At 40.6% G+C, this 22,470-nt stretch overlaps 1 long non-coding RNA gene across 1 annotated transcript in view; it reads left to right on the forward strand.

The window, feature by feature from the left end:
* Positions 1–17,103, forward strand: part of LOC138756282 (uncharacterized) — a 35,906-nt gene extending 18,803 nt beyond the window's left edge. The window contains exon 3 of the long non-coding RNA XR_011352945.1: positions 16,374–17,103. This is a non-coding gene — a long non-coding RNA (uncharacterized lncRNA). The remainder of the gene's footprint in view (positions 1–16,373) is intronic.
* Positions 17,104–22,470: the final 5,367 nt, after the last annotated feature.

Genomic DNA, 22,470 nt, shown 5'->3' on the forward strand with positions numbered 1-22,470 from the left:
GATGTTAGTGCGGCCTAATTTGGAGTTCTGTGTGCAGTTCTGGTCGCCTAATTATAGGAAGGATATAAACAGAGTGGAGAGAGTGCAGAGAAGGTTTACCAGAATGTTACCTGGGTTTAAGCATCTAGAGTATAGGGAGAGATTGGACAGATTAGGTCTTTATTCTTTGGAGCATAGAAGGTTGAGAGGGGATTTGATAGAAGTATTTAAGATTATGAAAGGGATAGACAGAGTGGATGTGGATAGACTATTTCCGTTAAGAGGAGGAAAGATTAAAACAAGAGGACATGAGTTAAGAATTAAGGGGCAGAGGTTTAGAGGTAACATGAGGGGGAACTTCTTTACTCAGAGAGTGGTAGCTGTGTGGAATGAGCTTCCGGGAGAAATAGTGGCGGCGGAGTCAATTGTATTATTTAAGAAAAGGTTGGACAGGTATATGGATGAGAAGAAGATGGAGGGTTATGGGCATTGTGCAGGGAGGTGGGACTAGAGAGGGGTGTTTGGTTCGGTGCGGACTAGAAGGGCCTAATGGCCTGTTTCCGTGCTGTAATTGTTATATTATGTTATGTTAATGGCTTATGATCTGTGATGAGTTCAAATTCAATGCCATACAAATATGCATGGAAACTCTCACAGGCCCATACAAGTCCGAGTGCTTCTTTCTCTGTCTGAGAATATCTTTTTTCCACATCTGACAACGATCTGCTGGCGTAGGCAATGATTCTTGGTCCTACATCATGTATCTGGACCAACACGGCTCCTAAACCAACGGGACTAGCATCCGCTATGACTTTGCTTGGTGCAGCCGGATCATAATATCCAAGAGTATTAGCTTCTGTCAGACTTGGCTTCAGCGTTGTGAACGCTTTCTTCTGCTCCGATCCAAAATGAAATGGTACACCTTTCCTGGTTAGTTTCCTTAGTGGTTCTGCCACTGTAGCAAAATTAGGGATGAACTTTGCACAATAATTGACCAATCCTAGGAAACTCCTCACCTCCGTTGCGTTCTGGGGTGCACGTGCATCTGCAATAGCCTTCACCTTGGCCCCTGCTGGGTTTAGTCCTTCCCGTGTAAGTCTGTGTCCCATGAAGTCCATTTCTGACACACCGAACTGGCACTTGTTTCCATTCACAGTAAGGCCTGCCTCCTGTAGTCTAGATAGTACACGCCTCAACCGTCTGTCATGCTCTTCCTTTGTAGGTGCATGGACTATGATGTCGTCAGAAATGTTGGCAACTCCAGGAATGCCTTGAATCACTCGATGGATTTCATACTGGTAGATCTCAGAAGCTGCATTAATGCCGAACGATAGTCTCTTATATCGGTACAATCCACAGTGAGTCACAAATGTTGTTACGTCTCGGGATTCTGGGTCCAGCTCTAATTGATGATAGCCCCATTTTAAATCAATTTTTGAGAATATCTTACTGGTAGTTAACTCTTGAAGTATTTCCCCCACTGTTGGTATAGGGTGTCGTTCTCAAATTATAGCTTCATTGGCCATCCTCATATCAACACACAGTCTTATGTCACCCTTTGGTTTGGACACAATCACTACTTGGCTGACCCATTGTGTCGAATGTTCCACAGGTTCAATAATGTCTTGCTCGATCAACTCTTTAATTTTGGCTTCGACTTTCCCACGAAGTCCAAACGGAGTTCTGCGCACTGGTTGCACCTTGGGTTTGACCGTTTTGTCCACCGCTAGCTTTAGTTGTCGACCTTTCAGCTTTCCTACTCCTTGGAAGACTGTGGGGAATTCTTGCTTCATATCCTCGTATGACTGAACTGAATTGACACGAGCTCCAATATGAAGTATTGCCAGGTCTTACACTGTGCGTCTACTCAGCAATGGTTCTCCCCTCTCCTCTATGACAACAAACTCTGCTTTGGTGTACTTATCACCAGCTTCAACAGTTGCAGTAAAACATCCAATGGTCTGCAATGGCTTGGTTGCTGTGTATGGATACAATTTCTTGGAGCACTTCTTTGAGGTACAGATGATCTTTTTCCTTTTCAATTTCTCCCATAAATGTCGATCAATTACATTACTGTCACTGCCTGAGTCTACAATGACCTGAACTGTCACACCACCAGTGATCACTGGGACCTTCTCTTGATGTACATCATTCAATGTAAATTGATAATATCTCTGTCCATCCTGGTTATCATCATCATCATCACTTTCTGGGTCACCGTCTATATGGCGAATAGTGTCTTTCTTTCCAGGATACTTTCCTTTCCCCCAAGCTTTGCCTTTGGAAGCTGTGCTCTTCCCCTTCTGGTCTGCATTGGACTTGCTTTTGCACTTCTTTGCAAAGTGGTCCTTACCTCTGCACTTTCTGCAAACTTTGCCTTTTGCTGGGCAACATGGGTCTTTTCCAAAATGGCCTCTGTTTCCACATCGATAACACTCCACGTCATGTGTCGACGAATATCTTGGCTGGTTCTGGCGATGCGAGAGCCTCTTAACTTGCTGGCTTGAGTTGTCCTTCAGGGTCATGGTATGAAATTTCCCCTCAACAGCCTCTAATGCAGCAGCAATGGCTAAAGCATCGGTGAGCTTCAACTCACTCCCTTTTTCCAGCAGACGTCTCCTGAGCTTGTCTGATCTGCAGTGCTGCACGACCTAATAATTGGTTGTCCAAATCAGCTGGCAGGTAATTGCATCCAACAGCCAGCTGGTGCAATCTCGTCACGTACTGAGCAATTGTTTGTCCATCTTCTTGTTTCGTTCTCCGAAACAAATGGCGTTGAAATGTAGCGTTCGGTGTCACTACATAGTGTGCATTCAATGCATCGATCGCTTTCTGGTATTCATCCTTCCTTCCTGTATTCAAAAGTGTCTTAAAAGTTTCCCGAACTGCGGGTCCTGCGGTGAAAAGAAGTAACGCCCTCCTCTGCGCTTTTTGTTCCACCGTACCGCTATCGAGAAATAGGCCACGACTGTCGGCGTAGGCTTCAAATTCTTCCAGCCATGCCTTCCACTTCACACTCACAGTGCTTGCATCACCCGTTGGGTCAAAATGAGGAACACCTCGAAGTGTTAGAAAGTCAGCTTCTGCGCCTGCCATGAGGAAACTTTTTTCAGCCCAAAGCCACTGAATCAAAGATCAAAATTCTTATCACATTGAAGTTCCAAAATGTTGTTTAAATCCTCGTCGCCAATGTCACATTTGTGGCCCGAAATGTGAAGTTAATAACACTAATAACGCAGGTTTTACCAGTTAAACATCTCCGTGTCTTTATTCTCCAGCTTTCATTGTTCCTCCACTTCGCGCTCTTCTCTCTCTCTCATACCATGTGACTTCCGGTCAGGTGAAAACATCTCATGCATATTCATTATCATGACAGCAGTTTGTGGGAAAAGATTACCACCTGATGCATTCAGTGGGCTGGATAAATTAAAACCGGAGTTATTTGAACCTCCGCAGAAAGGCCTGTTGGTGATGAACTGTTGTTTGGAAAAATAACTTAAAAAAAAAACAAGAGAATGCTAATCTTTCCCCTCTCACCTTAAACCTATGCCCAAGAAGACACTGAAATAAGAGTCAATCATGACTTTCAGGATGCAAATGCAGAGGAAATTGAGAGCAAATACTTTGCACTTCAACATGGAGAGGACCTGGGAATTGAGACCACATCATGTGACCCTGCTGGAGTTGATGGGCTGAACCTCTTCTTGTACCAAACAAAACAATGATCCTTCATAGAACATAGAACAGTACCATGCTGGAACAGGCCATTCAATCCATAATGTCTGCACTGAATGTTGCCAAACTAAACTAAATCTCTCCTGCTTGCACATAATACATATCCTCCCATTCCCTGCATATTTGTCCATCTATTGAGAAATCTCTTAAATTGTGCCATAATTCCTGCTTCAGTCATTGCCCTTGGCAGCCCAGTTCAGGCACCAACAACTCTAAAAAAACCTTGTCCCTTAGAGAAAAACTACATCCAAATCAGAACCTGTGTTTCATGTTAATTAAATTCCTTCGATATCAAGATAGAGAGAAAATATTGAGCCTTGTGGCAGAAGCGGCAAGAGCAACGAAATTCCTGCTTAAGTATGAAGTTTGTTCTACCCTGATTTAAGTGCAGATCTATTGAAGAGAAGAGAATTTAATCCTGTTAAGAAGGCTCTTGTAGAAAACGGGTATTGATTCATGCTACGTCATCCTGCAACCTTGAAGATTTCCCTGCCTGGAGGTCAAAATAAATTATTTTTTGAATTTTGTTCAAACAGAATAATTTGTGCAAAATCTTGAAAGAGTGCAGGTGGAATGAAGAATTGGGAACTCAGTTGTTGCTACTGTGTCCTAGATGGACTAAATTTTTTCTAACAGCTCTGTAGAACAGTATTATTCAGAATAATGATTATTCTCCCTTTGCTGAATTTGGAAAGTTTTTCATTTATGAATTAAATGATTAAAGATCATATGGTAAATACCAGGGGGGTGGGGGTGAAAGATGAGGTAGTAACTTCTATCAGATTGTGTGTGGAAGCAGCCCATAAAATAGGTAGTATTATGTATTACTCAAACAACACTTGCTGGGGTGGGAAAAGGGGGTCCTAACTTTGTCTATATATAGTTAGAAATGTTGTAATATATATCCTTTAATTGTATATCTTTTTTTCTTTTCTTTATTTGGATTGCCGGAGGAAGTGTGAATTGACACATTGGACATTGAGTAATGGAGTTAGGGGGAGGAGATTTGGAGGTGGAGGTGGAGGAAATAAAACTAAAGGGACTGAATCTGGATTATTAAGATGAGTAATATTGTGAAATTTGTAAATTTTAATGTTAACGGGTTAAATGGACCAGTGAAGAGAAAGAGAGTATTAGCATATATAAAGAAAATGGAAGTTGACTTGGCTTTTCTGCAAGAAATCCATTTAATGAAAAAGAACATATGAAACTAAAAAGAGAGAATGGATTGGTTATGTAGTGGCTTCTTCGTTCAATTCTAAGGCAAGAGGGGTGATGATTTTGTTGAAAAATAATCTTTCAATTAAAATTCAAAATGTTCTGACTGACCCTGCATGGAGATATGCGATGGTACACTGTCAAATATATTTGGAATTATAAACCCTTTTGAATTTGTATGGCCCTAATGTTGATAATGCAAAATTTATTCCAGAAACATTTCTTAATCTAGCAGATGCATGTGAAAATATACGAGGATATTTTAATTTTTGTTTGGATCAATTTTTAAATAGATCTACTAGAGAAGTGAGGTGAGGTAAAGCAGCAAAGATTACATTGGTATTAATGAGAGATTTGAATTTAATAGATGCATGGAGAAGAATTCATCCTCGAGAAAAGGATTACTCTTTTTATCCGAGTAGGCATGAATCTTTTACTAGAATTGATTTATTTTTAATTTCAGCACAGATGCAGGGTAGGATTTTTATTTATTTTATTTTATATTTTTCACACTATGAACAATATTAACCAAAATACACACAAACATTTCCCTCTTAAATATACACAGTGTCATTTTCTTCCCTTTTCCCCCCTCCTTTCCCTCCCTCCTTCCCACCCCCCTTCCTACCCACTAAACGTTCAACCTATACGATACATTAAACCCATTAAACAATGTCATCACACAATGAAAATAAACAAGAAAATTGTGTCATCTACTTTTACACAGTGGGTCAGTTCATTTCGTCTTCTTCTCATTCTGTCATTTTAGGGGGTGGAGGTCCACGGTAGGACTTCTCTGTTGTGTTCCATGTATGGTTCCCAAATTTGTTCCATTACTGTGACGTTACTTCTTAAATTATTTGTTATCTTTTTCCAATGGAATACATTTATTCATTTCTATGTTCTCTCAGGCTCTCTTCTGTTTACATGTTGACATTATACATTTTTTGCTACAGCTCAAATTATCATAATAAATCTTTTTTGTGCTTCATTCAAATCGAGGCCTAGTTCTTTACTTCTTATATTACTTAGAAGAAAGATCTCTGTATTTTTTGATATGTTTCATTTTGTGATTTTATTTAATACCTGGTTTAGATCTTCTCAGAACTTTTCCATTTTCTCACATGCCCAAATTGCATGTATTGTTGTTCCCGTATCCTTCTTACAGCGAAAACATCTATCTGATACTTTTGGGTCCCATTTATTTAACTTTTGGGGCATGGTGTATAGCCTGTGAAACCAATTATATTGTATCATGCGTAACCTCATATTTATTGTATTTCTCATAGTTCCGGAGCATAGTTTTTCCCATTTTTCAATTTTTATCTTTATATTTAGATCTTGTTCCCACTTTTGTTTGGGTTTACAACTTATTTTCTCATTCTCTTTCTCTTGCAGTTTGATGTACATGTTTGTTATAAATCTTTTAATTATCATTGTGTCTGTAATCACAAATTCAAAGCTTCTTCTTTCTGGTAACTTCAGCCTGCTTCCCAATTTGTCCTTCAAGTAGGTTTTCAGTTGATGATATGCAAACATTGTACCATGAGTTATACCATATTTGTACTTCATTTGTTCAAAAGATAATAATTTATTTCCTGAAAAACAATTTTCTATTCTTTTGATCCCTTTTCTCTCCAATTCTCTAAAGGAAAGGTAATCTATTGTGAAAGGGATTAGTTGATTTTGCATCAATAACAATTTTGGTAATTGGTAATTTGTTTTTTTTCCTTTCTACGTGAATCTTCTTCCAAATGTTGAGCAGATGGTGCATAGGTGAACTCCTATGTGTCACATTTGTGTCCCGAAATGTGAAGTTAATAAAACATTAAACACAAGTTTATCAGGTAAACTTCTGAGTGTCTTTATTCTCCCGTTTCCTTTGTTCTCCTGCTTGTGTTCTTATCTCTCTCTCTCATACCACATGACTTCCGGTACATCTCATACATATTCATTATCATGACATCCCCTCTTTAATCAGAAATAAACTTTACCTTCACTTACCAATATCCCTCGGAAACATACAAACATCGTACCTAATGGTAATACTATAACTCAACTACATAAAGTTTACTTCCTACAGCATTCATACATGCACTTTATGATATAAGATTAAATACTATCCCAAAGTTCTTATTAAAACTATGGCACAAAGTCTTCGTATCGTTTGGGCACTTTTCGGTTTCGTTTCGGCCTGCCTGCGATATTGTCGTCGCTTCTCGGTTGTTCACTCTCAGCGTCGAACATACTGCTCGCCACGGCTTCGGGTGTTTCTGGCGCTCTAGTCACTTCATCAGGAGTGCTGGTAACTGCCTCTGGAACATCATCAGGTCTCTCAGTTTCAGCATCTCGTATTGGCCTTTCAACCTCTTCACTCGATGTATCTCTGGACTGGTACCTTTTTACACCTGAGACATTTCTTTTGTACAGGATTCCAGCCGGAGACTTTACTGTTACCATACTGCCACTTCTGGATACGACAGTATAGGGTTGATGGTAATAAGGTGTGTCTAGCTTACCACCAGTTTCATGCCTCACTAGAACATTATCTCCAGGCATGATGTCTGAGTACTTGGCTCCACGTTTCGAATCTGTGTACAGCTTTGCTGCTCCTTTCTTTTCAGCATCGTGGTCCCTCATCTCCTGGTCGTTTCGGATTTCCTTTATTTCTGGCATTTTTGTGCGGATTTTTCTCCCAAAAAATGCTTCTGCAGGACTTTTTCCAGTGGTTGCATGAGTCGTTGCTCGATAGACAGCCACATAAGATAGCAATGCTTCTCGCAAATTTTGTCCTTCTGCGTGTGCAATCCTCAATCGTTTTTCAATGGATTGATTTTGTCTCTCTACTTCTCCGTTGGCTTGCGGCCATTTCAGAGTTACTTTATGATGGTGGATACCTGTGGTCCTCATGTATTCCGTAAATGTCTCTGAAATGAATTGTGGACCATTGTCAGAGTATAATGTAACAGGTAATCCATATCTTGCGAATATCTCTGCTAACGCTTGTATTGTTTTTTCAGTGGTTGTGGACTTCAACACCACGTACTCATAGTATCTGCTGTAGTAATCTATCACTACCAAAATTGATTCACCCATTGGTAAAGGTCCAAGAAAATCAACAGCTACGTCGATCCATGGTCCTGTCGGGAGTTGCGTTCTCCGGATCGGTTCTGGCGGATTACTCCTACTTGTGATTTGACATCCGTGACAAGTTTTAACAAATTTCTCTGCGTCTTTATCACAACTTGGCCACCATACCTTGGTCGTGAGGTTTTGCTTGGTACCAACAATGCTTAGGTGTCCTTCATGCGCTAAGGATACGATCTTCAGTCTCAATCTTTGTGGTATCACCAATCTGCAACCTCTCAATACACACTGTCCGATGCAACAAAGTTCGTCTCTAATGGGAATGTAAGCCTTGTGAGTACACTTGTCCCATTGTCCACTCTGTATGCATTCTCTTACTTCCATGAGTTCTGGATCATGTTCGGATTCTCTCTCGACCTCCTTCGTAGTCACAGCTTTCGGTGTCGCCTGAATAGCTACGAAGCGTACAAAGCTCTCTGTTTCAGTTCCCAATTCTGACTTGGATTGTGGACCACCATCCTTCACCAATCTGGACAGCGGATCAGCAATGTTTGCTTTCCCTGCAATGTGGATTACTTTATATTTGTAGGGTTGTAGTCTGAGTATCCATCTCTCTATTCTGGCACATGGTTTGGATCTAGGTGCATAGATCACCTCTAATGGCTTATGATCTGTGATGAGTTCAAATCCAATGCCGTATAAATATGCATGGAACCTCTCACAGGCCCATACAAGTCCAAGTGCTTCTTTCTCTGTCTGAGAGTATCTTCTTTCCACATCTGATAATGATCTGCTGGCATAGGCAATGATTCGTGGTCCTCCATCATGCATCTGGACCAACACGGCTCCTAAACCAACCGGGCTGGCATCCACTATGACTTTGGTTGATGCCGCCGGATCGTAATATCCAAGAGTTTTTGCATCTGTCAGACTTTGCTTCAGCGCTGTGAACGCTTTCTTCTGCTCAGATCCAAAATGAAAAGGTACACCTTTCCTGGTTAGTTTCCTTAGTGGTTCTGCCGCTGTAGTGAAATTAGGAATGAACTTTGCACAAAAATTGACCAATCCCAGGAAACTCCTCACCTCTGTTGCGTTCTGAGGTGCACGTGCCTCTGCAATAGCTTTCACCTTGGCCTCTGCAGGGTTTAGTCCTTTCCGTGTAAGTCAGTGTCCCATGAAGTCCATTTCTGACACACCGAACTGGCACTTGTTTCCATTCACGGTAAGGCCTGCTTCCTGTAGTCTAGATAGTACACGCCTCAACTGTTTGTCATGCTCTTCCTTCGTTGGTGCATGGACTATGATGTCGTCAGAAATGTTGGCAACTCCAGGAATGCCTTGAATCACTCGATGGATTTCATACTGGTAGATCTCCGAAGCTGCATTAATTCCAAATGATAGTCTCTTGTAACGATACAATCCACAGTGAGTCACAAATGTTGTCACATCTCGGGAACCTGGATCCAGCTCTAACTGATGATAGCCCCATTTCAGATCAATTTTTGAGAATACCTTGCTGGTAGTTAGTTCTTGAAGTATTTCCTCCACTGTTGGTATAGGGTGTCATTCTCTAATTATAGCTTCATTGGCCATTCTCATGTCAACACATAGTCTTATGTCACCCTTTGATTTAGGCACAATCACTACTGGGCTGACACATTGTGTCGAATGTTCCACCGGTTCAATAATGTCTTGTTCGATCAATTCTTTAATTTTGGCTTCGACTTTCCCACGAAGTCCAAACGGAGTTCGGCGCATTGGTTGTGCTTTGGGTTTGACTGTTTCATCTACCGCTAGCTTCAACTGTCGACCTTTCAGCTTTCCTACTCCTTGGAAGACTGCGGGGAATTCTTGCTTCATATCCTCATATGACTGAATTGAATTGACACAAGCTCCAATATGAAGTATTGCCAGGTCTTGCGCTGTGCTTCTACTCAACAATGGTTCTCCCCTCTCTTCTATGACCACAAACTCTGCTTCGGTGTACTTATCACCAGCTTCAACAGTTGCAGTAAAACATCCAATGGTCTGCAATAGCTTGGTTGCTGTGTATGGATACAGTTTCTTGGAACACTTCTTTGAGGTACAGATGATCTTTTTCTTTTTCAACTTCTCCCATAAATGTCGATCAATCACATTACTGTCACTGCCTGTGTCTACAATGACCTGCACTGTCACTCCACCAATGATCACTGGGACCTTCTCATGATGTACTTCATTCAACGTAAATTGGTAACAACTCTGTCCCTCCTGGGTATCATCATCGTCACCATCTATCTGGTGAATGGTATCTTTCTTTCCAGGATACTTTCCTTTCCCCCAGACTTTGCCTTTGGAAGTTGTACTCTTCCTCTTCTGGTCTGCATTGGACTTGCTTTTGCACTTCTTTGCAAAGTGATCCTTACCTCCACACTTTCTGCAAACTTTGCCTTTGGCCGGGCAATATGGGTCTTTTCCAAAGTGACCTCGGTTTCCACATTGATAACACTCCACGTCCTGTGTCGACTTATATCTTGGCTGGTTATGACGATGTGAGAGCCTCTTAATTTGCTGGCTTGAGTTGTCTTTCAGGGTCATGGTAGGAAATTGCCCTTCAACAGCCTCTAATGCAGCAGCAATGGTTAAAGCATCGGTGAGTTCCAACTCACTCCCGCTTTCCAGTAGACGTCTTCTGAGTTTATCTGATCTGCAGTGCTGTACGACTTGATCCAATAATTGGTTGTCCAAATCAGCTGGCATGTAATTGCATCCAACAGCTAGCTGGCGTAGTCTCGTCACGTACTGAGCAATTGTCTGGCCATCTTCTTGTCTCGTTCTCCAAAACAAATGGCGTTGAAATGTAGCATTCGGTGTCACTACATAGTGTGCATTTAATGCATCTACCGCTTTCCGGTACTCATCCTTTCTTCCAGTATTCAAAAGTGTCTTAAATGTTGCCCGAACTGAGGGTCCTGCAGTGAAAAGAAGTAACGCCCTTCTCTGCGCTTTTTGTTCAACTGTACCGGTATCTAGAAATAGGCCACGACTGTCGGCGTAGGATTCAAATTCTTCCAGCCATGCCTTCCACTTCACACTTACAGTACTTGCATCACCAGTCGGGTCAAAATGAGCAATTCCACTATGTGTTAGAAAGTCACCGTTTGCACCAGCCATGAGGAAATATTCCAGCCCCAAAAGTACTGAGTCACAGAGAAAATTCTTATCACCTTGAAGTTGTCTGTAAACCTCTGTAATCTTGTTTAGTCTTTAATTTTCTTCAAGTTTCTTTTATCCTCGTCGCCAATGTCACATTTGCGGCCCGAAATGTGAAGTTAATAAAACATTAAACACAAGTTTATCAGGTAAACTTCTGAGTGTCTTTATTCTCCCGTTTCCTTTGTTCTCCTGCTTGTGTTCTTATCTCTCTCTCATACCATATGACTTCCGGTACATCTCAAACATATTCATTATCATGACACTATATTGCACCAGTTTTTCATCCCACTAATATAGTATATGTTCAGATACTTTCTCCCCTATTTTATCTAGCTCTAATCTGGTCCAATCTGGTTTTTCCTTTGTTTGATAAAAATCTGATAGATATCTTAATTGTGCTGCTCTATAATAATTCTTAAAATTTGGTAGCTGTAAGCTCCCTTGTTTCTACCATTCTGTTAATTTATCTAGCGCTATCCTTGGTTTCCCCCCTTTCCATAAGAATTTCCTTATTATTTTCTTTAGCTCATTTAAGAATTTCTCTGTTAAGGGAATTGGTAATGATTGAAATAGGTATTCTATCCTTGTGAAGATATTCATTTAAATGCAATTTACCCTTCCTATCAGTGTTAGTGGTAAATCTTTCCAATGTTCTGTCATCTTGTAATTTCTTAATTAATGTCTGATAATTTAAATTGTATAGATGTCCTAGATTATTATCTCGTCTAATACCTAGGTATCGGATTGCTTGTGTTGGCCATTTAAATGGTGATTCTTTCTTAAACTTTGTGAAATCCGCATTATTAATTGGCATCGCTTCACTTTTATTTGCGTTGATCTTATACCCTGATACTTCTCCATATTCCTTCAATTTTTTATGTAATTCTTTTATTGATAATTCTGGTTCTGTTAAGTATACTATGACGTCATCTGCAAATATACTGATTTTATATTCCTTCTCTTTTATTTTTATCCCTTTTATTTTATTTTATGTTCTTATCAGTTCTGCCAAGGATTCTATAGCTAACACGAACAGTGAAGAATATAGTGGACATCCCTGCCTAGTTGACCTGCATAATTTAAATTGGTTTGATATATATCCATTTACTATCACCTTCACCAATGGTCCCTTATATAATGCTTTAATCCAATTAATATATTTCTCTGGTAGTTTGAACCTCTGTAATAAATAATTCCATTCTACCCTGTCAAAGGCTTTCTCTGCGTCTAAAGCAACCACCACTGTTGGCGTCTTATTTCCATGTAATGCATTGATTAAGTTAATGAACTTACAGATATTGTCCGTTGTTTGGCTTTTCTTAATAAATCCAGTTTGATCTAGTTATAATATTTTTGGTACACAGTCAGCCAATTTGTTTGCTAATAGTTTAGCTATTATCTTATAATATGAGTTAAGCAGAGATATTGGTCTATATGATGCTGCCGTTAGTGGATCTTTCCCCATCTTTGGTATTACTGTAATTATTGCTGTTTTACATGAATCTGCATGTTTTGTCTTTCTTCAATCTGGTTCATTACTTCCAGGAGAGGATGAATTAATAAGTCTTTGAATGTTTTATAGAATTCTATTGGGATTCCATCCTCTCCCGGAGTTTTATTGTTCGGTAGCTTTTTTAATATATCCTGTATTTCATCTATTTCAAATGGTTTTATCAATTTGTTTTGCTCCTCTTGCAATTTTGGTAGTTCAATTTTAGCTAGAAACTCATCTAATTTGTCTTCTTTCCCTTTGTTCTCAGTTTGATATAATTGCTCATAGAATTCCTTGAAGTTTTCATTGATCTGGGTAGGATTCTTGAAGCAGAATATAAAGCAAGAATTTTGTCTGATCATTCATCTTTATTAATGATGATTGCAGTGTGTGATAAAGAAAAATTGGTTTATAGATGGAGACTGAATCTATTATTAATAAAAAGAACAGATTTTTGTGATTTTATTAGAAGACAAAATTCAGACATTTTGTGATACAAACTTGAACTCTGTGAATGATAAGATTGTAATATTGGATGCTCTGAAAGTGTATCTGAGAGGGAAAATTATAAGTTTTACTTTTAAAATCTAAAAGGAGTATATGAAAGAGATAGATCAATTAGAAAAATAAATAATGGGTTTGGAAAAGGATCTTCAAAGGAGGGGTTCTGAAAATAAATGTAGACAACTAATTAATAAAGAAAATTAGTATAATATATTATAATCAGTAAAATATAGAAAGCAATCACATGAATGAAACAGAGGTATTGTGAATTAGGCAAACAATCACATAAAATACTTGCATGGCAATCAAAAGTGGAGCAGGATTCAAGATTAATTAAGAATGACAATAATTTTATTAGTTTTAAACCTCAAGAAATAAATGAATCTTTTAAGAGTTTTTATTCTAAATTATATAGGTTGGAATCTTTAAATGAAGATAATAAAATAGATAGATAATTATTTCAGATATATTTTCCAAGACTGAGTATGGAAGAATAGACAGAATTGAGTGCCACCCTCACATAGATAGAAGTAAGGGAGGTAATGAGTTTATTACCATGTAATAAATCTCCAGGAGAAGATGGCTTTCTCCCTGAACTTTATAAATAATGTAAAAATTTATTAATTCCTATTTTTATGGAAATGTTAGATCAGATCTCAACAACTCACACTCTCTCAGAATCATTTTCAACAGCAATAATTACTGTGATACCAAAAAAAGATCAAGATCCTTTAAAACCTTCATCCTATTTCATATTAAATGCAGAATATAAGATTGTTGCCAAAATGTTGGCAAATAGGAAGACTAAATTATTACCCAAAAAATGGATCAGACAGGTTTTGTGAAGACAAGACATTGGCTAACAATGTGGTTAGACTATTTAGTATTAACATTTAGCGTAAAAAAGAAGAGATCTACATCTTGCAGTGGCTCTAGATATGGATAAAGCATTTGATAGTTTGGAGTGGGACTCTTTGTTTAAGGTGTTGGGTAAATATGGATTTTAAACTGGATAAAGGCATTATATAATGACACTAAAGCTAAAGTAGTGACTAATGGACAAATATCTGCTCCATTCCAAATGATGAGATCTAGTAGACATGAATATCCCTTATCTCTCGCTTTGTTTATATTAGCTATATATTATGAGTGATTTGGAAATTAAGGGATTTAGGATTAGTCAAGAATAGCATAAAATTAGTTTACTTGCTGACAATGTTCTAATATATTTGTCAGAACCTGAGACTTCCTTATGAAAATGACATTTTAAATTGAAAGAATATGGAAAGATTTCTGGTTATAAAATAAATTGGGATAAAAGTCCCTTATGGAAGGGGAATACAGCCAATGTCAAAGAAACACCCAATTCAAATGGCCAAAAATGGGGGTAAATATCTAGGAAATTCATATAGACAATAATTTAAAGATCTTATATAAATTCAATTATTTACCATTATCTAAAAAGATTGAAGATTTGAAAAATGGATAATTTTACCAATAACCTTAGTAGGAAGAGTTAACTGTGTTCAGATGAATATATTCCCAAAAATACAATATATTTTTCAAACTTTACCAATATTACTAGCTCAAAAGGTTTTTTTTTCAGGAATTAAGTAAATATATAAGGAAATTCTTTTGGAAAAGTAAGATGTCAAGTGTCTCTATTGGAAAGTTAACATGGAAATATGAATTTGGAGGCCTGCAGCTTCCTAATTTTAAGAATTGCTATCGAGTAGTCCTAAAGCAATTTCTTCCTTCTTTTTTGAAGGTGAAGAAAAGATGGCATGGGTTAAAATAGAAGAGAGATTAGTAGGGGAATTTATATGCAAGTGGGATTCAAAATTAATAATTTGTGTTATAGAAACACAATTATTGAAGCATTTGATTAATGTTTGGAATAACATGGTGTTATTGTCCCCAACCCCGACCGCATGCATCCCCTTATGGAGCTCCCAATACCACTCAATCCCAAAGTGCTAACGATGCCTGGGATTCTTTTCTAACTATGCCCAATGGGTGCCCAATTATGCTGATGAGGCCTAACCCTTAGTAAGGTCCACAATGTTCCTCTTATTGGCAGAAGCCCGGGCAGCATTCAAACAAATCAGGGAAACATTGTTAAAGCCACATTGCATGCCGTGAACGAATCTATCCCATTCCAGGTGGAGAATGATGCCTCCAACTTCACACTGGCCACCACTCTCAACCAGGTGGGCAGGCCAGTAGCATTTTTTTCTTGCACCTTCCCTGGCCCCGAAACACGACACACTTCAGTCGAGAAGAAGACACAGGCGATTGTTAAGGCCGTGCGCCACTGGCATCACTACCTCGCCGGGAAAAGATTTACCCTGCTGATGGACCAATGTGCTGTCACCTTCTTGTTTAACACAAAACTGCGGGGTAAAATCCAGAATGACAAAATCCTGAGGTTGAGAATCAAACTCTCCATCTGTAACTAGAGTATCCTGTACCAACCAGGCAACTCAATGATCCCCCAAATGCCCTATCCTGCGGGGCATGCGCCAGCATGCATTTGGACTGCACGCAGTCCCTGCACGATGACCTCTTCCACCCTGGAATCATGACGTTGTTTCACTTCATAAAAGCCCAGAACCTCCCGTACTCCATTGAGGATGTCAGGTCTCTGACCAGACTCTGTCGGGTCTGCGTGGAATGTAAACCACAGTTCTTCAGGCCGACAAGGCACACCTCAAGGTCACGCACCCCTTTGAACGACTGAACGTCGATTTCAAGGGTCCCCTGCCCTCAACCAATAGGTACGTCTATTTCCTTAATGAGTTCTCCAGATTCCTGTTTGTCATCCCCTGTCCCGACATGACCTCTGCCACAATTATCAGGGCACTCCACACCATATAGTCTGGGGACCCGGATCAGGGGTCCTGTTCATGAGTGACGAGCTGCGACAGTACCTGTTGGCTAGAGGTATAACCACTAGTAGGATCACGAGCTAGAATCCCGGGGAAACAGCCAGGTAGAGTGAGAAAACACCACCATTTGGAAGCCAATCCTCCTGGCCCTTGTCAAAAGGCCTGGTGGTGTCTCACTGGCAAGAAGTCTTGCCAGAGGCATTCCATGCCATCCGATCTCTCCTATGCACTGTGGCAAATATGACCCTACATGAACACATGTTTTCCTTCCGCAGGAGGTCGGTGACCGGAACCACTCTGTCACCTTGGCTCTTAGCTCCGGGACCCGTCCTGCTGAGGAAACACGTGAGGGACCATAAGACTGACCTGTTGGAGGAAGAGGTGCAGCTCCTGCACGCAAATCCACAATACGTTTAAGTCCTGTAGCCCGATGGCCATGAAGATATTGTCCCTGTCAGGACCTGGCACATGCCAGAGACACCCACCCATCCCTGGCCCCAGCCACTGCATACACGCATCGTCTCCTACATGGACTTGGTGCAGGCTAGCGACGCCCCCCAGGCACCCACACCACATGCCCCAGGACCCTCGCTCAGCCGAGCCGACCACCACCACCACCCCCACAGACAACTAAACCCCTCCCCATACGGCAACAACCTTCCTCCCCCGCCACCTCAAGACATCTGACCAGTAACAGAGCTGACCAGTACACCACTGACTGAGCTGCACAGGTCACAGTGGCAGAGGAAGCCACCTGACCGGCTGAACCTGTAGGACTGGGTTTTGTTTTTAAAGAAGGGGTGAATGTGGTGATATGTATATATGTATATAGTGTTGCTGCTCTGTGTATAAGTGGCTGGGCCGTCCACTGATGACTCGATCCCCTGTAACCCTTCCCCCTGTGTCCTAGCCATAAAGGCCGACCTCCTGCCCCCTTCCATTCATTCGAACACATGGAGTTGGAATAGCTGAAATCTAATGTGTATTAAAGCCTATCGTTCCTCACTCAGCCTTTGGAGTCATTGATAGAGCACATCAACCAGGATGATGGGGATTTTTTCTGATGTAGGCTGCCTTCTTGAGGCAGCAGCTCACATCGAAGCCTGCAGTAGATGGAAGGTCAGAGTCTGTGATGCCTTCAAAATTCCTGCACCCCTGAATTACTAAACCAGGCTGTGGTGCAACCAGTCATTACACTTTCCTCAGTGCACTTGTAAAAGTTTAATTGAAAAGAAATGGCAGCACTGTGGTTGGAGAAAGCAGCATTTCATTAAAATGAATCATGTCAGCTGGAACTCAGTATTGCAGAGAAAAATTGAAAGTAACTAAAGAAAAGCCAGCCAGGGTGTTTACTTAAATCTTCCCACTGAGAGGGAAATGCCTGCAATGAGCCTAGTACTTCAACCTAAACAACAATTCCAGCAATCTCACCAAAAAAAAGGCGACAACTTTAATCATTTGGTGAAGCTCTGAGTTAAATGGGGCAGGGAGTGTTGCAGATTGAATCTCCTGGCTGGAGTCAGTCAGCTCATTTTAATGTTCTAACTGAGCACAATACCTTGTAGGTATGCCACAGCAGAAATCGGCTCTACAAGCCTGCCGTATCATTGAATATAATCAAGATGTATCCTCCGCCTCAGCAACTTCTTTCCTGTCCAATCCCATCTCACTATACCCTCAGTCCAAAAATCCATGACAGCCTTGGACTGCCTAATTGCCAAAGAATTCCAAAGGTGTAAAACATTCCCTAATGCTAATGTCCACTTGCTGTGAAACTCTGGCCCATAGTTCTACAATTAAGAAATGGAAAGGAAGGAAAGAGAAAACCTAATTATCTGTGGAAATGGAAATCCACGTCACAAGATTTCCAAAATCTCACTTCTAGTGCAGCTTGGTGATAAAGCATTCATGTGTGAAAGGCACTGAAGGTTTAACACACCAACATTTGGTGTGTTAAACCTTTGACAGGATCATTCAAATCCATATCACAGTGAACTTCTGTGCACTTCCCTAATTATTGAGTTTTGGCCCAACTCCTACATGCTGACCAAGCCAGCCCTATTTGCTTGCATTCTGCTCTTATTCCTTGAGACTTTTCTTATCCATGTAGCTGTCTAAATGTCTTCTGAATATAGTAATTGTCCCCACTTCTACCATTTCTTACAGCAGCCCATTCCATATACTCACCCCCCTCAGGCCCTTTTCAATTAACCCCCTCTAACCTTCTTGTTTTAGATTCAGAGGAAAAATATGATGACTATTTACCTTAATTATTTTTTGAATAATTGAGTGATGATGAATAGTAGGGGAATTGAGGGTCATTGGCAAAAGGTTACGAGTCAATGAAATCTACAGTTTTACTTTGAATGACAGAGCAATCTCGACAGGTCAGAAGGCAGTCTCCTGCTGCTATCTCTTGTGTTCTTGTGTTCTAAGTCCTGTATAATTTTATAAACCTCTGCTCATTTCTACTTCTGGTATTGACCACCTGTTGGAAAAGCAAAGCAATGTTAACTTCTTTCCCCAGGTCAACAGCACCCTGCTGCCATGCCTGACATTTTATTGACCTCAACCAGTTCTGTTTGGCAAGTAAGATGTCCCACCTGCCCAACACCAGACTCCTGAAGCAAGTTCAAGTTTATAATCATCTCACTGTGCAGACACAACCAGATGAAATGGCATTTCTTCCAGAACAAAGTGCACACACGCATGCATATACATAAAGATATAACATAAATACCAGTATATACAAATATTTTGGAATAATTTGCTTATTTTGTTTATAAGAGACCCAAGATTACAGGATTACCATTCATCAATCTTACAGCCTCCAAGAAGAAGCTATTTCCCAGCCTAGTAGTTCTGATTTTGATGCACCTGCACCTCCTTCCTGATAACAGTGTGCTGGATGGATGGAAAGAGTCCATAATAATTATTTGAGCCCAATTTAAGCAACACTCCCCAGTGAATGTCATCAATAGAGGAAAGGGAGACCCAAGCGACCTCCTTAGCCGTTTTGACGATCCTCTGTATTGACTTCAAATCTGATGCTTTCCAGCTACCATATCACACAATGACCCAGCCAGACAGGTTGTGCTCCTGTGAAATGTTGTCAAGAGGGGGCAAGCATTCAGCTCTAAATCCCCCCACTGTGAACACTTTTCAAGAAGATAGAGAAAATGGCATCCTTCAATCCTCGATAAGTCATGGGAATCCTCAGCTCAAATCACACTCACAGGCATTTATGAAAAAAAAATGCATCAAAAGAAAAACCTGGAGGCTGAACACAAGCCACAAAGGAATCCATTCACCATTCCTGCAGGTGAGTGGGAGAATCCGGGAGGCACGTGAGAAGAATATAACTGGGAGTAGAATAAGTGAGAGTTGGATGGTTGCCATGGACGAATGGCCAGAGTCTATGTTTCTGTTCAGTATGTCTCCATGACTCAACGATAACAGGATTTTGAATTGGGTTGTACAGTGTCACTACTAGTAGTCTAGCCATCATATAATCCAGAGTTCAAGTTTCAATCCTAACTTCTAGTCCAAACGCAGATTGGATGACTATTTTGCTGAACAACTGAACTCCCAGTAACTGGCCCCTCACACCACTCCCACAAAGACATGTCTGTCCTTCGCCTCATTCATTGCCAGGGTGAGGCCAAATAAGGAACAACATTCCTCCTGGACAGCCTTAAACCCAATGACATCAACATTGTTATTTTTCTTCATTTTAATTAATTCCCACCCATCTCTTATTTACTGTTCATATTTTTCCCTTTAACCTTGCCCCTTTCCAGTGATCCACCTGTCTGTCTCTCCACCCCTCCCACCTCCCCTCCTGCCCCTCCCAGCTTCTGACCCTCTTGATATTCCTAATATCACCCCATCCATCTTTAGTCTTGATGAAGGGTCCTGACCCAAAACATGACCACCACAGATGCTCCTTGACCCAATGAGTCCCTCCAGCAACCTGCTCTTTGCTCAGGATTCCAGAATCTGTGGTTCTTGTGTTTCTCTGGTGCTGCCTATGTGGAGCTTGCATATTTTCCGTATGACCCCTGTCCAGATTTCACAGTTTTCACTGCTGCCATCAGGAAAGAGGTACAGGTACCGCAAGACCACCATATTCAGGAACAGTTGCTACCCTTTCACCATCTGACCCCTAAACAACAGACTCAATCAGAGTCTTATTCTGTACATTATTTGTAACTGCATTTTTTTCCTGAATTCCACAGACAATTTTGGTTACAGTTCCTTCTTTGTCTCATTTTTTGTATGCATATATTTTTCTTGAGTATAGTTTTCTTGAATACAGTTTACAGAACAATCATGTCTGCACTCTGACCATAAACTTGAATTTTGAACTTTGTGCTTTGATTTCTTTCCACAATCAGAATACATGCCAAGTTGCAGATTGATTGCCACTTACATTACCTCTCGTGTAGGTGAGTGCAGGTGGGAGGTAGAGTGATCAGGCTGTTTTGATGAGAATAGATTACAGAGAAATAATTGGGCATCTTTTTGCCCCTTAAGTAAGTTCAAAGTTCAGATTCATTATCACAGTACATTCATGATATCACACACAAACCTGAGATTCTTTTTCCTGTGGTCCAGGCAGAATTTCTACTTATCAGTTGTGCAAAAAAAGGTACATTTATTTAAAAAAGAGAGAAATGTAAATAATGAAAGAAATGTAAATAAACTGACTGTGTAATACAGAAAAAAAGCTTTCAGTCATAAAAAAAATGTACAAAGTTAGAGTCCTTAAATGAGTCTCTGATTGTTTTGTTGTTTTGAAGTCTGATGATGAAGGATTAGCAACTGTTCCTGAAACTGGTGTTACGAGTCTTGTGGCACCTATACCTCTTTCCTGATGGCAGCAGCAAGATCAGTGCGTCTTGGGTGTGGATCTTTGACGATTTTTTGCTGGTCTCTAATGGCTGCATTCCATGTAGATTTTCTCATTGGTATAGATTTGCCTGTGATGTACTGGGCTGTGTCCTCTACCTTTGGCAGCAATTTCTGCACAGAAGTATTGGTGCCCCTCTACCAGGCTATCACGCAGCCGGTCGGCACACTTTCCACGATGGATCAGTAGAAGTTTGCCATGGGTTCTGATTTCATACCGAGTCTCCACAAACTCCTGAGGAAGTAGAGGTGCAGACATTCATTCTTCACAGTGACATCAGTGTGTTGGGTCCAGGAAAGGAGAGAGTGATCCCCAAGAATTTAAATTTGCACGCCCTCTCACCTCGGATTCTCCAAATGATCACTGGATAATACACCTTTGCTTTTTGCTTCCTAAAGTCCACAATCAGCTCCTTGGTTTGGTGATATTGCATGCAAGAATGTTTTTAGTACGCCATTCAGCCAAGTTTTTGATCTCCCTCCTGTATGCTGATTCATCACTCCTTTTTATACAACCCACTACTGTGGTATCATCAGCACATTTGCAGATGTTATTGTTGTACCGAGCCTCACAGTATAGGTGTAGAGCAGGGGGACTAAGTACACAACCCAGTGGCACTCTGGTACTGTTGGAGATTGTGGAGGAGGTGTTCTTACCAAACTTCTCTGATTGGGGTTTAGAGGTGTGGAAATCCAGGATCCAATTACACTGTAGAGTATTGAGGCCCAGGTCTTGGAGTTTGCTGATCAGTTTTGAGAGGATAATGATGTTGAATGCTGAACTGTAATTGATAAAGAGCATCCTGATATATGGGTCTTTGATGGCCAGGTGTTCCAGGGTTTTGTGTCAAGCCAGTGAGATGACATCTGTCATAGACTGTTGCTGTGGTAGGCATTGGAACAGACCCATACCAATGCTCAGACAGGAGCTGATAGGCTTCAACACCAGCCTATCAAAACAATTCATTTGAGTGCCACTGGTCAGTAGTCATTCAAGCAGGTTACCACACTCTTCTTGGGCACTGGTACAATTGAGGCCTGTTTGTAATACCATGCCCTGTCAAAGTGAGATGTTGAAGATAGCTGTGAACACATTGGCAAGTTGGTCTGCACAGGCTTTTTGTACTCGGCTGGTTAATCCTTAATGACTGGATGCTTTCTTTGGATTCACTCTCCTGAAGGCAGCCTGCACATCATCCTCAGATACTGATAGTAGAGATGAGGCTTTGCTGTCTCCTACTGCATTGGAATTGGTTTTGTGAGAGATGAGTAAAACTATGAAAATATGAGAGATGAAGAAAGCTAGTATGGATATATGTGTAATGAATAAAGCCAGTATGAATAGGATAAGGGTAGATAATAGAATGTAGGAAGTAAAGTTAGTCTGAATAAGATAAGGGTTTTCTAGCCTTAGAGAGAGTCAGCAAGTTCCGCATATGTAATTAGTAAGCCTTAGACAGA

Source organism: Narcine bancroftii, chromosome 3, assembly GCF_036971445.1.
Source record: "Narcine bancroftii isolate sNarBan1 chromosome 3, sNarBan1.hap1, whole genome shotgun sequence".
Lineage (NCBI taxonomy): Eukaryota > Metazoa > Chordata > Chondrichthyes > Torpediniformes > Narcinidae > Narcine > Narcine bancroftii.